The sequence below is a fragment of the Polistes canadensis genome, unplaced genomic scaffold, assembly GCF_001313835.1.
Source record: "Polistes canadensis isolate GaletaPanama2010 unplaced genomic scaffold, ASM131383v1 scaffold_82, whole genome shotgun sequence".
In the NCBI taxonomy this organism is placed as follows: domain Eukaryota; kingdom Metazoa; phylum Arthropoda; class Insecta; order Hymenoptera; family Vespidae; genus Polistes; species Polistes canadensis.
Window position 1 is genome coordinate 507,849 of NW_014569629.1, and position 6,120 is coordinate 513,968.

Here is a 6,120-nt window from a genome sequence, read left to right on the forward strand (position 1 = left end):
CAGCAGCAGGGGTAAGTTGTACCTTTTTCACGCCCCTTTTTCTAACCTAAAGAAAATAAGAAAGAAAAAGAAGAGAATGAGTGAGTGAGAGAGAGAGAGAGAGAGAGAGAGACAGAGAGAGAAAGATAGAGAGAGGGAGAACTTTGGAAGGCCAAAATTGAATAGTTTCCCTTTTCGAAGTAGTTATCACTTCGTGGCGGGACTCCACCAGCTGGCGGTCGCATTAAAAACTTTGCCTTGCCATGATTTTCCAATTTCAATGGTCAGGCACGTGCGAGGCCGATTACGTTGATGGCATATCCGAAGTCCCTCCCTCCATTCTGCAGCCCCCGATCCGGCTTTTACGTCTCTTTAAACCAAATCGTTCCGTGACGTAGATTTCTCTCTCTCTCTCACTCTCTTTCTCTTTCTCTTTCTGTTTCCCATAAAAACCACGACAATTCGTTTCATCTCTGATATATCGCATAGTAACGAAATTTTATTAATACGATTTGCCCCGTTTATATACCGACAAGAGTTTGTTTTTTTAAATATATTGCAAAGAATCATTTTCTTCATGGTAGAATTTAAATATTTGCTAAATAAGAAACACATTTAATATTTCCCCCATACGATATATGTTTTGTCTTTTTTATTTTTTGTTTTTTTTTTTTTTGTTTTCTAGTCGTTAACCAGTCGTTTTCCAATAATTCACTTGACCCTTTACCGTATCATTTGTTTCAATTATTTATCAATTAGTGTGAAGCTTTTTGTTTCACGTTGATCGCATCTTCCCCGATTGGGTTTATTAATTAAACGAGATAATAATTATGAATGTAAGAATATGTATTTTCAAAACGTAATTCGACTGATTAATATCCGACGTTTGAAATTAATCAGTTTAGTTGTATTTTAACGAAAATCATCAGCGGCTTGATTCGAAACATTTAACGAGTAATTTATATCCCACGCGCTAAACCATAACTCGTTAACAACATTATTCAACGAGTTATACGTATATACGCGAGGTATACTTCAATTCATTCATATTTTAATCGGCTACGAAATTGTTTTATAAATCGTATTGGAAATGCAAGACTAATTGTATACTGATGCTATACCCCACCGATGCTATTCGAATAATTTCTATGTCTTTCTTTCTCTCTTTCATTCTCTATCTCTCTCTCTCTTTCTATTTAAAACCCTTTAACTTTTATATTTTTTATATATTTTTGATTTATCTTTCCTTTTATTTATTTATTTATTCTTTTTTTTTTTCATTGTAATAAAAACAATTCGTATATCGCAATCGAGATTCTTTCGTCTGAATTCGGTTTGAACGCGATGGTGAACGATGAACGATATCAAAAACGCGATTACTAAAATACCAAAGAGTCGATTATATTTATTTTGCATATTTTCCGATTAGCTTGAATACGAATTTTGTTCTCTCTCACCCACCCTCTCTCACCCTATATCTTTCTGTCTCTCTTTTATTGTTGCTGCGGAATTTCGTTTAAACTGAGCGATTATTTTGTGCGGCATCTGTTACCAACAATGTACAGAGAGAAAGAGAATGGAAATACACGTAAAAGAGTGGGATGTTCGGTTCGAAAAAGGGGGAGGAAAAGGGAAAAGGGAAAAAGGGAATCGGGTGAGGAGGAAAAGTAGAGGGACCGGTAAACGCGTACGTTTCTCTTCCGCTATAAATTATTACGAAGTGAAGTAGACGGTAACGAAAAAAAAAAAARAACTAGGGGAAACAWAAAAWAAAAAAAAAAAAAGACGAAAAGAAAAGAAAAAAAAAAGGGCTGGAGCATAACAAGTACGAGAAAGAAATGAAATATTTGTTAGTCTCGATGTAATATAAACTTCGAAATTGCAACCTAACTCGCGAGAGAGAGAGAGAGAGAGAGAGAGAGAGAGAGAGAAAAAGAGTTTAGTAGTAGACACTTTTCTTTTAAATCACTTTCTTTTTTGTTTCGAACTTTTTAAATGCGAGAAATTGTATTAAATCGTTTTACGACAAATGAATGAATCGAGTTCGACAAATCGTGTTTTTCTTCTTTTTTTCTTTCTTTGTTTAAACTAAATTAATTTTAAAATACTACGATTAATTTATTTTTTTCGAATATATATAAGAGATATATCACACATATTTGACGCGAGATTGTAAAAATGGCGAATACTTTTGTCGTTACGTAAATACAATAACGAAAAAAATACGGAGGAATAAAATTGTTCGAGAATAAGAAAACTTTGGAAAAAATAAAATAAAATAGAACTTAAAGTATGATTTCTCATCGATGAAACGTTCAAAATAATGTTCTATTTCTTCCTATCTATAATTTTTCTCTTAAACAAGTTGGAAAAAAAGAGGAAGTAAAGTTAAGTCTTGTTAGTTTTCGGTAAACAGTTGACACTTAGATCGTGCGACTAGTTGTGGCACGTTAAGTGGACACTTGGAGCGTGAAGTAAAAGTCACGCTGTTTAAGTAGAACCCTGATCTTGAAAAGTTAACTGGAAAGAGAGAAAAAGACGGAACGAGAGAGAGAGAGAGAGAGAGAGAGAGAGAGACTTTTCGTTCTAAATAACATGTAGAAACTTGGTAGAATAGAACTCGTTAAAATAGTGAACTAAACGTAACACGATGTTGAACATAGTCAAAGACGGAGATAGTTGTTTGTGTGTTGGTATGTTCTTAATCTATTTTTCTTTCCCTCACTTAAAAGGGAAATTCTAACACGGTATACTCTTCTTCGTACACGATTAGACGTACTAAATTCTTCACCTAAGCGTTTGCCTGTTTTTTTTTTTTTTCGATTGACTAGTAAATAACCGAGTATGCCGAAGCACGTGAGGCAGCTGGCCACGGTCTTCTTCACTTGGAGTTTCTTGGTCGAGCAACCTCGAAGAATGTACAGAGCAACTCGGTAGAACACGAAGAGCTTCTTCGATACAAGTTCCACGGCTCTCAATTACGTCTCTCTCTCTCTCTCTTTTTTTTGCTTTATTTATTCGTGCAATTAATCGTAATACATTTGAATCATTCCCTAATAAATATACCGCTTGTTCTCGTACAATTTATAATTATTAATTATTTTCGAAGATTAGCAAAACAAGATGTTAAATCTAATAGAGAATTTAATTTCAGTTTAAAAAAATGGATTTAGAATTTTTCTTCCATTATTATTATTATTATTATTATTTGATCTCAAACGAGATAATATTTATAGCGTATTCGTAAATTATTATTATTCGGCGTGCAGTTTTAATACGTAGGATTGATCAATAAATGAACACTTTACATGTATACGGAATATTAGATCAAACGGAATATTTGTACATTTTTTAACTTCTTTTTCTTGTTTTCTTATTTGTTATATATAAGAAGTAATCATTATAATTTTATTAATATTTATCGAAACTGTCGTAAATTCTTATTTAATCATTCGAATAAAACGTTTCCACTAATGGAATTGCATTGTAAACGAACATTTTTTTTCTTTTTAGATACGCAGGATAAGAAATCAAATGGAATATTTATCTTTTTATTCTCGTTTGTTTTTAATTAACGAATGATTATTATAATTTTATTACTATTCGGGTAGCGAATGGAAAACTTAGCTTTAATAAATTCTAATTGATCATTGGAATTACACGTTCCGATAACAAGATCGTGTTATCAGTAGATTAACATTTTATCTCTAGCCAAAGGGAAAATCCAGTTTTTCTATTCCACCATATAGAGAGAACTTCGAAAACGACTTACTATCTTTACGTCGAGAAAAACTGGTGCATTAACGAGCGAGATAACAACCCCGATCGTACTTCACATCTATTATCTCGTTCTATTCTCCAAGTGTAGGAAGGAAGTGTATTCTTTGCGCGAAAAATGGTTAAAAGAAAATAGACTAATAAAATTAGGATAAGAAAAAGTTCAACGCAAAAGTTAAACGAAAGGAGAAAAAGAGAATGGATACGAAGATATTGCAATTAGACGAAATTGTATTTTAACCATAAGAAACAATCTTCAAATATTTTTACTATCGATCGACAATTTTGTTTTTCGTATTTCTTTTCTTCATTTTTTATCATAATCATGATTAACGTAATACCTGCCCTTTTTGTCACAATCAAATATTCCCATCGAAATATTTTATAAATCATTCTCCCTTTCCGATTTTTTTTTGTCAAAGATGCAATTACGGTAGAAGCTTGCGCACCGTTGCAGTTGCAGTTGCAGTTGCCAGGGCTGCCTCCGCTGCTGCTATAGTCATCGCAACTCGTAAATGGGAATAGTTACCACCGCATCGGTGAAATTAAATCGGTCGGCGGGGTTTCGAACTGTTTAAGTACAACGCTACACGAATTGCAATTTCGAGCGACAGGCTCGCGGCGGTTGGCACGATAAATGCAATGCCACCGTAGCGTTTCTCAAAGTGGTGTAGGTACAATCCTGGGGAAATGTATCCTGGTGGTGTTTTACTTTCCTATCTCTATCTCACTTGAACATTTATACGATGCACGTTGTCCCACGTTGACTTCAATTCCTCCAGTCCGTTATTCCTCTCGTAGGAAAAAAAGGGCTATCTCATTCCCTTTCATACCTTTTACCTTCAAATTTGTTATCTCGTACCTTTTGTCTTTCTCTTATTCTTCTTCAAAAGAAAGAAATAAAGAAATGGAAAGAAAAGGAAAGAAAAGTAAAGAGAGAATTGATAATACTGGCCACGTACGATAAAACATCGTACGTTCTAATCTCCGTCAAAGTTACAAGTCCGAGATAATTGGTTATCTAATTCGAACGAGATGAACGGTATATTCAATATCAGGTTGAAATTATTAATCATGCTTTATACTTTATACAAAAATTCATAATTCAACGTAATTAATTATATTTTATTGTAATTAACGAGAATGTTTCCAAAATATGTGAACATAATTGTCTAAAATAATGTTATTTCTATTTTTTAATAGATTGAATCTGAAGTTATTGGCTCGTATATTTAGAAAAGATTATATATAAGTACAACGGTAAAATTTCGTATTTTCTTCTTTTTTTTTTTTCTCCAATTCATTCGTATAAGTGTATACGCGTATATATTTTAAACTATTCTCCCTTATATATATAGTATAGTATTTCAGAATGGAAATGGTGAGTAATTAGGATCGGAATGGAGGCTTACACTCTCATTCGCGTTCTTATTTCAAAGACAGGAACCGTGAAGGAAGAAAGGTAGCCGGTTGCATTCAGTTTGGGTGCTGAAATTCGAATGGTACTCGACGCAATTCATCAAATCCACTCTGCGAAAACTAACGACGAGAAAGAGAAAAAAGGGAGAGAGGGAAGAGTTGAAAAGGGCTCACTCTCTCTTTCTTTCTCTCTCTCTCACACACACACACACACACACACATATACCACACCCTTTCTCCCTGGCATGTTGCCGATTCTGCCAAGTTGGGCCGATTGAAATTCATAAATGCCTCTCGCCTGAAAAGGGGGATCCTTCATCTGGTGTGAGCCAGTCGAAAAAGGTTCGACTTGGAATAACGTTGAGAAGAAGATGAAGAAGAAGAGAGAAGAGAAAAGGTTCTCGAAGAAAGGATAGAAAGAAAAGGGCGTAATGCAGATTAGAATATTCTTCTTGGTATATGTAGATAAATTCGCTCGTTTTAATTAGTAAGAACTTACTCGATAGTAATAAGTAACATGATCCTCCCTTCTCCACCACTTTAATCATCATCCTTTTCTTTCGTAAGCCGATACGCGAGAAGAGGTCCAAGACCTTCACGATAAGATAAAGCAAAGCAAAGCATAGCAAAGCAAAGCAAAGATAGTACTAATGGCAAAAGCTAATAGCGAATAATATAAAGGGAAAAAAAGAATAGAAAAGAAAATAAAAATAAAAGGAAAGTTGGAGTAAGATCGGTGATAAATAGGAAATAGGATGGATAAATTTTAAAGGAATGGATTTTTAGAAAAAGAAGATCATTCGGTGTAACTAACACGAAAGCTTATCGAAATTCCGTATAAGAAGGTACTCGTTGGTTCCCTACAGTTAGAAGGATAGACATACGTATGCTCGATATACGAGTCCTTGCTCTACGTGTATGTCGGGTGGATAGGGTGGGTGGGTG

The 6,120-nt window shown here is 34.2% G+C and overlaps 1 protein-coding gene across 2 annotated transcripts in view; it reads right to left on the bottom strand.

Moving 5' to 3' along the window:
- LOC106786802 (slit homolog 1 protein) overlaps nt 1–6,120 on the bottom strand; it is a 90,869-nt gene that overhangs the window by 41,275 nt on the left and 43,474 nt on the right. The window contains exon 2 of one of the 2 annotated variants that reach the window (XM_014748579.1): nt 14–46. The exons of the other annotated variant lie outside the window; for it this stretch is intronic. The gene's annotated coding sequence lies outside the window, so the exon portion shown is untranslated. Of the gene's footprint in view, nt 1–13; nt 47–6,120 lie in introns of those variants that run through there. 2 annotated transcript variants of the gene reach the window in all.